Genomic DNA, 12,260 nt, shown 5'->3' on the forward strand with positions numbered 1-12,260 from the left:
ACATAACATATATGAATTACAATAATACTATATTAAAGGGAACCTGTCACCCCAAAATCGAAGATGAGCTAAGCCCACCAGCATCAGGGGCTTATCTACAGCATTCTGGAATGCTGTAGATAAGCCCCCGATGTATCCTGTCAGATGAGAAAAAGAGGTTAGATTATACTCACCTGGGCGGGCGGGCAGTCCGATCCGATGGGCGTCGCGGTCCGGTCTGGGGCCTCCTATCTTCATACGATGACGTCCTCTTCTTGTCTTCACACTGTGGCTCCGGCTCCGGCGTACTTTGTCTGTTCTGTTGAGGGCAGAGCAAAGTACTGCAGTGCGCAGGTGCCAGGCCTCTCTGACCTTTCCCGGCGCCTGCGCACTGCAGTACTTTGCTCTTCCCTCAACAGGGCAGACAAAGTACGCCTGCGCCGGAGCTGCAGCGTGAATACAAGAAGAGGACGTCATCTTAAGCAGATGGGAGGCCCCGGACCGGACCGCAATGCCCATCGGATCGGACCGCAATGCCCATCGGACCGGACCCCAGCGGGACCGCCCCTGGGTGAGTATAATCTAACCTCTTTTTCTCATCTTTCAGGATACATCGGGGGCTTATCTACAGCATTACAGAATGCTGTAGATAAGCCCCTGATGCTGGTGGACTTAGCTCATCTTCGATTTTTGGGGTGACAGGTTCCCTTTAAAGTAGTACTTCAGTCCCCCTATGGTTACGTGGTGACCCATATGGAATTGCATGGCTTTACGTTCTCTGAAGGGGTCGCCATCTCAGTCAATATATGTTTGTGTTTGATGCAGTTGTATGGAATGTACAGCTAATGTTCTCCGCAAATTGGAAGGAGGGAAGGGGCAGAAGCTCTTATCACGGATAATGATGATGGCTGCACAGTGCCTATCAAACAGTAATAATGTAGGAAATCATGACCTCCCTTAACTGTATACTAGTAATATATTAATTTATTTAGGGGAATAGAGAGGACAGAATGATGACAGTGTCATCCCAGCAGATAGAGATGGTACTGGCTCTAATTGTTGAAGTGGTGCAGCTGTCATGATACAACATGAAACTTTTAACAGAGCACTGAGGAACAACATGCAGGATGAAAGCTAGGAATTAAGAGGGAGGCTGAAATAAATAGAGATAAGTGCACTATATATACATTATATGCCCAATTTCCATGATGCACTAGGAGGAATTTAGAATCTCATCAGACATTTAAGGGGATTGTCCACTGCTTAAATTAAATCTCAATTGCTCTATTTGCCCATAGAAAATAAAAACAGCTTATACTCACTTCTGGTGACGGTTCCATTCCAGCAAAGTTCGTATCTTCTGTTTTCTGAACTTCTCGGAATGTCCGTTGCATCCAAAGGAAGTGAGAGTGTAGTGGCTTCTAATTGGTTGCTGGGCTCACGTGGCATAACGACACACGAGTCCACAGACTCCCAACACAGACTTTGCTGGAACGGCACTGGAGGAGAGTATAGGCTGTTTTTAATCTATATGGTGGAATATAGCAATTGAAAAAGGGCTGCCTTAATAGTGGACAACCCCTTTAAATTTATATCCCATAATTAAATAGATGTCTTTGGATTTTTTAACTTCATCCAATATGTAAATCATAATTAAAGGCTATTTATAGTGCTAAAGCCACCAAAACTGATAGGTCAAAAATAGTGGAAGATTCCCTATCTAAATTATTAATACGGAAATACAGGCTATAGAATGTCGAAAAAAAAGTCCTCCCTGTGTGTCTCATACCAGATGCCTTGTTGCTGAGAAATAATCTTTTATCACTTTATATAAATGACCTCTTTCAGGCTCTGGGAGGACACTGCCTGGAAGATAACTCTGCCTCCAGAGATTATTAGTGTTGATTGAATAGCTTTGGATAAGAGCTTATCCCAATAGCTATAGCACTTCCCGAATAGCTGCCTCGGTAACCCGGATACCTGGAGCGCTCCCGATAATAAGGTGTTCAGTGCTGCAGCTGCATGTGTCGCGGCTGTGTGACAGTCACAAAAGACTCGAACTCTGCCGGTTTGCCTTTTTCAACATGGGAGAAGTGTTGGTGGAAAAGGTGGGAAGGGGACTTTAGCTCGCCCAATCTAGTGATCAAGCAAGCTTGTGAGCGGTGCGTGCAATCTGTAAAGCATAGAGCATTCTTATGTCATGCACTCCTTACCTAGATAACCACCAGGCTGGAATTGCTGGTTGCCAGGAACCTTAGCAAAGAGCCATACATTATAAAATTATTTTTGTTTTAAATGACGGAGAGAAATTTGCAAAGTTGCTTTTTAACAAGCACTTTGCAATTTTACCCATTTATGAACTTGAAACAACAAATGTCTTTTTTGCATGCTAGAAATATGTAACAACGAGGATCAATGTTTTATGTGATTCCACTTATGGTAGTTCTCTAAAAGCAGAAGTTGTTCTTGTAACTCAGAAATCGACTTATTTACATTTCTTTCCCTCCTATGTTTACTGCAAAACTTGTTTAGTTTGCCTTTGCCAGATTTGAATACAGTAGTCACACCTTAATTTGTATCAGGTCTTTTCCCAGTTTGCTGCCAGTCTTTCCATTATTATTGACACAGCCTGGCTTCTATTTGCTAGTGAAATGAGCATTCATGTGTCATTTGTTCAGAGCCTGTAAATCCAGAGCACGGCCTGAGGAGACAGCCATGACTCCAGCTCATTAGAACACTCATTTACAGAGATCATTAAAATAATATCCCCATATCGTCAAATGAAGAGACATTTGTTATGCCTTGTAAGACTTCACTTACATCTGTGATGGATAAAGAAAGGACTTGTCAAAACACAGCCAGCTAGCCCAGTGCGTTCATTCATTCCCTGTAATTGGTCACAAATGAGTAGCTAGCTGACAAAACTGATCATATTAATCCAGAAAACATGCCCTGCGTTGGCCAACAAGAATATGCCCAAACAATTCTATTGACTTTTACCCTCGCGAGTCTCTAAGCTTGGAAGTCATTCCTAATCTTCATCACCATCCCTAGGAACATGTACAAGCCTGAAACAATCCTGTCTTTTTTTTATTTAAATGATAAGCAACATCTATTCTCTATTGCAAAAACCCTTAAAAGCCAAAGGGCCCCATTAAACAAAGCTATAAGAAGTATGGTCTTTGTTGACTATCGCATCCAATGAGAACTTTTCTTTCATTTTTAAACTGTTTTGATAGAAAGAGATGTAATCTTAGATTGGTTACTCTGGACATCAATAACAGTTTAGAGTTTTATATTTAACTACAGAACTCTAAATTTTCTACATAGATTAGGGTAGATTTTCTATCCTTCTGAAGACTGCATTCAACAATGTAGACCTCAATGGGGACAGAAAAGTTGCACTGAAATTTATAAAATAACATGTGTAAAATAACTAGATATGAAAATGCATATAGCTACTAGATGCATGGAAGACGTCATATAAGAAAAAGTCCAAAAATCAGACATTAAAAATGTCCGGAAATGATACAGACATAGGTCTCTGGTTCAATGCACAACAACCACAATAAGTTCCCCTGTCATACATCAACTAAATACATATGCATTATATAGTACAAATCTTAATAGAATGGAAAAGTAAAGTATATTTATGGCAGAAACACAATATAATGGCTGTAGCCTAAAAGAAATATATGGTAATGAGTAGTGATGAGCGAATATACTCGTTACTCGAGATTTCTCGAGCACGCTCGGGTGTCCTCCGAGTATTTTTTAGTGCTCGGAGATTTAGTTTTCCTCAGCTGAATGATTTACATCTCTTAACCAGCTTGATTACATGTGGGGATTCCCTATCAACCAGGCAACCCCCACATGTACTTATGATGGCTAACAGATGTAAATCATTCAGCTGCGGCAATGAAAACTAAATCTCCGAGCACTAAAAAATACTCGGCAGTCACCCGAGCGTGCTCGGGAAATCTCAAGTAACCAGTATATTCGCTCATCACTAGTAATGAGCTAAAAAATAATGAGCTTCAGGTGGGCAAGTAAATTCCTATGCCCCATGTAAAATGTAGGTGTTAATAGTTCCCTGCTCCAAAGCCTGAATCTGCCATGTGAAAGAGTTACCAAGTTACCATCCCATAAATATGTGTGGCAAAAGGATGAAGTAGGGGTTAAAAATGCAGAAATGGAGGACAAGAGAACCACACAACTATCGCCACTCTCGTTTTTGGCTTCCTCAGGCGTAATTTCATCTCACATGTTTAGTCAGGTGTAATGATGGGTAGCCCTGATTTCTGCAGCTTCTTTGTAGAGTACAGCACAGATGAGTGTAGTTACAAACGCGTTCATCTCACGACAGTCAATGTGGGAGGAGGAGAGATGCAACTGCAAAGGTAGTTGTAATCACACTTAGTTTGGCTGTACTCCCCACACTAACTACCTTGAGATGAAAGTTGAAAGTGCAATCACAATCAGTCGTGCTCTATGCTACAGAGTAGGTGCAGAGATGTCTGTTACTACACCTCACAGGAGAAGGCGTGTTATTCTGACCTTCTGGGGGCGTGTTCTTTTTCCTCTGCAACGCACCTTTTGCTTATGATTGGTCTACCTCATACAGGGGACAATGTACACACTACCAGAAAAGAAAATCTGATGACACTACCCCAATGGACTTTTCATAAATGATAATCTAAACTTTACAAGCGAATATCTCCGCAGCGGAGATTAAAAATAAAAAAAAGATATTTTTCTCCGCTCTTTAGCTCTGCCAGTGTAACATTCTCAAACTGGTGAAAGGTCCTCTTTTAAGTAGTCAAAAAATGCATTGTGTATTTATTCACACGGCTGAGTTGCCATCCTCTTTAGGATCCATTTACAGCTTTGAATGTGTATGAATGGTGTACTGAAGGTTGTTGCTGATGGTTCTTGAAACCTTGATCACCTTCCAGCCACTGGTGTTCAATGTACAGATCGAATAAAAATACCTATAATTGTTTAATCGTTCAGTGCTCTGAACCCTGTAATTAAACTCTATATTAGAGGTTCTGTTAAAATTTTGTGTCATTAAATATGCACCAATGCATTTTATTAATTTGTCCTCTAGGTATCTGGAAAGGTAGGCATTACAACTAGCAAGCATTAGCTGCAGAGGGAAAATATACATTCTGCTGGTGTAAGCAGAGCTTCATTCTGACTCGTTATTAGTGGGTAAATTAGAAACTTAATGTTATTCACTTATCTATCATTGTAAGTTTAAGCGATATACTTTCTGATTACCAGTGTGCATGGAGCTCAGTATCTAATAATAATTAAGCAGTCATTGGCGTCCTATTAAGCTGTACTGTCTGCAGCAGATTGCTGTTTTTTTGAACAACTAATTAAATGTTTTATATCACATTGGACAACTTCATAAAATTCTATATAAAAATGCTATATAAAGGTATAAAAGTCCCTTTAAAAGAACCATCATTTTCAGTAGCCTCTTGCTAATTGGTGCTTGACATTACAGACTTGCATCCTGCAGCAGCTTGTGTTGTTACGTAGGGAAAAAGCACACTGACTTCGTATGTATGTATATATTGTGGATCACAATCTGTTTCCACATGTCCACACTCCTACGGTGATGCCACTCACACATGTGATGTTGGATGATTTTAAATAAGTCAAAATTAATTATTAGACTTTCAATTTTTAAAAAAATTTAATTTAGTTCTTTTATCTACTTTTTAGACTGATCTAGTTTTAGATCAAGTTTATTCAGAAATGTGAAACATTCTGATGGGTTCACAAACTTTCTAAGGCCAGAGTCACACTACCCATATAATGGGTGCGAGTGAAACATCGTACTGCACTCTGATATCACCTGAGTGCAGTGCGATTCCCGCTGACGACGGCAGCAGAGGAGATGGAGACATTACTTTCTCCGTCTCCTCCGGACCTGTGCTGTGATTCTCTCATGTGAGAGGATGGGAGCACAGAGCTCTGATAGTTGGATCACGCTCGCAGTAGAGCTGGATCCGAGGGTCATTAGCATATAATATCTGATGCTCTCGCATTAATGACTGCCATACGCTAATGGGACCCTGGCCTAATGTGCAAGCTAAGCTTATGCTGTTCACATGGATGTATAATGAATATTTAAATTACCACAGTACAGAGCAAGAATTTTTATCATATGAACACAGGCGAAAACTAATAATTAATGATGTATTTTTAAAAAAAATTATGGTTTGGTTTGGTTTTAACCTGCGAGACTCGGGCGTATCTCGCTGTGTGTGATTCTGGCCCTATAAATGTTTTGTTTTGTGTTTTTTTTAAAGTCACCTGTAATGAATAGAATTGAGCGAAATTTTCAAAATTCCAAGTTCCAATTATGATCGGCGGCGAATATTGTTTTTGCAATATTTACCGAACACAACCGAATGGCATTGGAGTCAATGGGAGTAGAAATGAACAAATGTGTGCGGAACCGATCATCAAACATAAATTCAGCACGACTAGGGTACCAATATGGCACAATTATGGCAAATTCAAATTCGACGACCGATTCCGAACATATTCACTCAACTCTAGTCATGAACCTTCCCTCATCAGTCTTGCCGCCACTTACCCGCCCAGTTCTCGGCTTGCTTTGGATTGGTGGTTTTCAGTCTTTGTCATTAAAGAAGCACTCCTCCCAACAAAGTTTTTATCCTTTTAATATATAGCAAACATCATATTATGTAGCACTGTGCACTTACAATTGCTCATTTTGCCTTTTTACCCAGTTAATTCTTCTCTTTTCTCTGCTCTATGTACAAATAGGAAGTCTCGGTCCCTGCATGAGACACTCCCCTCTCCAACTCCTGTCCCAGCTGATCTCCCCCCCCCCCCCCCCCCCCGCCATAAACTTTTGCAGTGAGTAATGACTTGCGTAGAGAAAATTGGCCTCCTGCTTCCACATAGAGCTTAGAAAGATTCAGCTAGTCAGTTTTTAATCACGTGATGTCATAGACCTAAAGAAAAACAGAAGAATTATCTGGGTAAAAGGGCAAAATGAGCAATTGTAAGTACAGTGCTGTATAATATGATGATTGCAGTTTATTAAGAAGATAAAAACTTTGATAAGAGTGCTTCTTTAACATGTCTCACACCCAACATAACCACGTGGCACTTACTCAACAATGAAAGACCTAGACTGAAAGCCAATCCAAAGAACGAGCAACAAGATGGCTGAGGGACAAGCCTAAGTAGAGGTATTAATTATTATTTCTTAACCTGTTCTGGGTCCTCTAATGGCCATCATTTTGCTGAATTTGGATTTTGGCAAACCTGTATTTTTTCCACAAATGTATTACAAATTCCATTTGTTGCAAAGACGATTAAAATTATAGTTACGGTAATTCCTAATTCATTTTGGTGGCTGCCCATAAGCACAATCTCCCCCGTGACTCGCCTAATAAGAAGCAACCGCCAGTGAGAAAAAGGGATTCTTGTAATTGCCAGACATAGTAGGTCAGACCAGCTTTTGGTCGTGGGGTCTATCTGTAAACATTTACGCTATCATGCTGCGTAGATTTCATGTAGGATGGGCCCTCGTTTGAGGTTCTCCCCTCAGCTAAAGATGAGAGTCCCTGCAAATAATATCTCTATATGGCAGAATAGGCACAACCACGTATGACATGGGGTTCGGAATTTAAAATCTAAGGTGACCATATTTAGAAACATTATTATATTGTTTTTTTTCCCTGTTTATATTATGTATTCATTGTTTTATCAACTCCCTATTGTCGCTGGAATTTTTACAAGGAGTGATGTGCAAGTTTTAATTTTATGAAATGCTGCAAAGCGGTCTGCATGTAGAAAACAACGTACAATGGAATTTTTTCCTATGTGTTGCTGCCCTCTTGTGTTCAGTGACCAAAAAACTCAAAATACTCAAGACATGCAAATACTACATAGTTATGTTACAGTTGACATTGCAGCTTTTAGTTGTAAGTTTTGTTTTTTTTAAGTGAGTAAACTGGTTTAGAAAATTTAGTTTATCTTTGCATGTAACATTTTATGATTCTCCACTTTTCTGCATACTCTAAATATGCTCTTTACAGGTACTGTATGTGTATCAGAACTGTGTATTTTTGTACTCTTCTTTTAAAGGGAACCTGTCACCACGTTTTTGGAAGATGGGATAAAAATAGCGTTAAATAGGGGCAGAGGTGGGCGTTACATTAGTGTGTGTGTTATGCGTTTATTACCCACCTAAGTTGCCGAAATAACTTTGCAAAGTCTCCGTTTTCGCCTGTCAATCAGGCTGGTCAGGTCACATGGGCGTGGTGTCTTCCCCCAGATTTGGCGTAGTTTTCCGTTGGTGGCGTAGTGGTGTGCGCATGCCCAAAGTCCGGAATCCTCTTCCAGGGGATTTAAAATAGCGCGGTGTTCGTTATTGCATTGGTGATCGGTGGGCGCGGCCATCTTCCTTTGGCCGCGCGTGCGCAGAAGCGGCGCTCTGCTGGCCGCGGCTTCAGGAAAATGGCCGCGGGATGCTGCGCGTGCGCAGATGGATATCGCGGCGGCCATTTTCCTGAAGCCGCGGCCAGCAGAGCGCCGCTTCTGCGCACGCGCGGCCAAAGGAAGATGGCCGCGCCCACCGATCACCAATGCAATAACGAACACCGCACTATTTTAAATCCCCTGGAAGAGGATTCCGGACTTTGGGCATGCGCACACCACTACGCCACCAACGGAAAACTACGCCAAATCTGGGGGAAGACAACGCCCATGCGACCTGACCAGCCTGATTGACAGGCGAAAACGGAGACTTTGCAAAGTTATTTCGGCAACTTAGGTGGGTAATAAACGCATAACACACACACTAATGTAACGCCCACCTCTGCCACTATTTAACGCTATTTTTATCCCATCTTCCAAAAACGTGGTGACAGGTTCCCTTTAAGATCCTTCTGTGTGGGTTTTTCATCATATTTAGTTTTGACAGTATACTCAGGGTTGTACTGACTTGGTTGGAAATCTTTATATATACAAGGAAGTGACAGTTTTCATAGGATTTGTTTGGTAGAAGGATGCTAATGATCTCTGTTCCATACAGCAGAGACAAAGATATCTCTAGAAGCCTTCATAGATGGGGAGAAAGTAATTTAAGCTGTAGTATTACATGCTGGGAGTTGTAGCTACACAACAGCTGGGGTGCTACAGGTTGCTGACTAGTGACGAGCGAACGTGTGTGGATAAGGTGTTATCCGAGCATGCTTGTGTGCTAACCTGAGTGTCTTCGGCGTGCTCGAAAAGTACGTTTGAGTCCTCGCAGCTGAATGTCTACAGGTGAGTCGACCTAAGATCCAATATGAGCAGTGCTGCATTTTGGGTTTCCCTAAGCAAGAGGAGACCAAAAGGAAAGAGATGGTGAAATCCAGAGCAGAGGTGACTAAGAAATGGAGTGATCTTACGGAGACGGGTCCTAGGAGATGACGCCTAGCCACAAGGCCCTGAGTTTATAACTCTTGAAGGCAACAGGCCTAAACAGGACTGTGAACGTGAGACGACTAAAGTGTCCTAGGAAGCAGTTCTACAGAGTCTGTAGTAGAAGGTTGACCGTATTGGTATCTTTAGGGGAAAGAAGACGTGGAACGGCATGACAAGTACATGACTGTTGCTAAGCAGAACTGTAGTGTCAAGCTGGGTTGTTGTGAAGTAGAAACAGTGGAAACAAAGGACCAGTAGAATGCGGAAAGGTGAAGATAGAGGACAAGAGAGGAAAGAAACACGGAAACTGTGTGGGAAATGCATTGAGTTGTAAAGGAAATGTTAATACGACTGTGTACCTGCTACCTCTTGTATATAATCCCTAACAAGTTCCCATTCAGTAAAAAGTTTATTTTCCAATCCTTGTTTACCTCTTTGAATTCTCCAACACCTGGTCCTGGCAAACCAGCAACAATGGTTATATGCGGCCTGCACGGGTGTAGGGCACTCACAGCACATGTCCACACACACAGCTAGGACCCCCCACCTTCACGTAATGTGCCAGGGCGTAACGGACGCGCCACGTTGCAGGCCACTGGAATGCTACATGATGTACTGAACTATTCTGAGCTGTATGTAAAAAAAAACTTCTCATAAAACAGTTACATGCCAGAATGTATTAACAGAGGGGTTTCCCAATGGTTGTTGAACTATCCTGGAGTTTGAGACTTGTTCTCTTATAACAGATAAGAGAAAAAAAAAAACTCTGAAACTCCCACGTGTCTGCTAGACTGACAGTGTTATCAGACGTGTGGGATATAATAGTTTACACGCCCTTTCGTATGCAATTATATAACTTGACAAACAACATGACACTTCCCCTTTATAATCTTTATCAGCCGGTATTGCCACTAGTCAGCTGGGACATTGCAGAAAATCTCCGCTTCTTCTGTCAGTACACAAGACCGAAAAACAAATGACACAACAAACCTGATGGCCGAGGCCAGAGTAGACCCAAAAAATAGCACTATGTAAGGTGTCCTTGCTGGATATGCATTTGATTTTCCATCCTATTAATGTAGTAGCCCCCATCAATTTACAATGTGGATATTCTCCACAGAGCATGGATGACATTTCTGAAAATCTCGTATTGCGGAAATGCAGGGGATTTGTTGCATACTTCACTTTTTTTTTTTTTTTTTAATATCACCTACCTATGTACAGATTTTGCTGCCTGTAAGTTGCAGCGTTGATAAACCATTAATTGTTGTATAATGGTAACCAGTCGTAACTTCTATGTCAACATAAATTTTAGGGTTGCCATAAATCTAGTGGTAGAAATTACACAACAAAACCACACTTGCTATTACCATTTTCGAATGTGCAACTTTTGCAAGTGAGTATTGTGGCTAAAAAGGCACTTTTTTTCTGCACAGTGCACCACTGCTGGGTTACTGGCATCCATGTATATGTTCCTATAATGTAGTGGCCATCGGTATTAAGAAAATAGTTTTGGAGGTTTTGATATGACTTTTAATTTCTAGTGTAATGGATATTGCTGAGAACATTTTTTTTTTAATTACTTTTTTTTAATAAAATGTATAACTTGTTAGCTTTTGCTTGAGAGCAGACAAAAGAAGCATATCTAATTAATTTACCTTTTACAGAGATTGCGTACAATTCTGAATTGTTAAGAAACACAGTATCTAGAATGATTAATGCATCGTTCATAGTGAAGTTCCCATGAGACGAGCACTATGGACTATTTTCCATTTTATAACACGTATTCTTTTTAAATATTGGCGTTGTTGTAATTTTAACTATGATCAATGTTGGGCAGGATTGTGTATTCTGTTTTACTATCCAAGAAAGTAGTACAAGATGAATGATTTTTGCACCCTCGTTGTTTTCATTTAGATGGATGAAAATCTCCTTGTCGAGTTGTGTTCTTTGATACGTCATAAACTTTGAATCACAGATGTTAAATTATATATGAAAGGATTTTGGGTGCATTTATAACTTATACTATGCAGTTTTATCATATACCCTATAAAATGGTCCTATAGGTGTATGGGAGTAGATAACAATAGAAAGCCAACAAATATACTCCCAGTCGTAATCATATTATTCCTTTACAGGTAAGTACAGTATAACAAGTCAAATGACAAATGTAACTATAATAAAGTGCAAGTGCTAATTCGATATAAATAACCTTTTCTGATTCCACAAAACGTGTGTTAAAGGGTTTATGAGTGGTAAATATGAAATGTCTATTTGGTCCTCTGAAATGCTTTTATGTGTAATTCCTTCTCCTTTGACCCTGATACTCATGTATTCTGTATATTGCCCAGACTATTTAAGCACTTGCAATTTATAGCTGTAATGTACAACCTTTTATCAGAACCCTTTAGCAACTGGTACCTGAGATCCTCTATATACTTTATCGGGTACCCCTCTCTGGTTTAGATTTGATTTCATTGAATAGGGATTTATGTTGAATTAGCACTTGCACTTTATTATAATCACATTTGTTATTTGACTTGTTATACTTACCTGTGGAGTGTCCCACTGAAAGGCTGATCTGTGATAGAATAAAAAATAATATATCCTTTTGGGTGTTAGGATGATTTGTGCTAGACACAGATGAATTGCCTTTTTTCAGTGTTGGTATACATACATTCATCTGACCACTAGGTGGAGACATGATACCCTAACTTTTGTGAAATATATACTGTAGATGTGATTTACATTGCATTTAAATCTCCACATGAGTCTTTAATAAGGAATAAATGTGTTTCTAGTTATCTTTGGATTCA

At 40.3% G+C, this 12,260-nt stretch overlaps 1 protein-coding gene across 1 annotated transcript in view; it reads left to right on the plus strand.

Annotated features, from left to right (window-relative positions):
- The window catches only part of RAPGEF5 (Rap guanine nucleotide exchange factor 5), a 366,882-nt gene that overhangs the window by 139,021 nt on the left and 215,601 nt on the right, over positions 1-12,260 (plus strand). The window lies entirely within an intron of this gene.

The sequence above is a fragment of the Ranitomeya variabilis genome, chromosome 6 (genome assembly GCF_051348905.1).
Source record: "Ranitomeya variabilis isolate aRanVar5 chromosome 6, aRanVar5.hap1, whole genome shotgun sequence".
Taxonomy (NCBI): Eukaryota; Metazoa; Chordata; class Amphibia; order Anura; family Dendrobatidae; genus Ranitomeya; species Ranitomeya variabilis.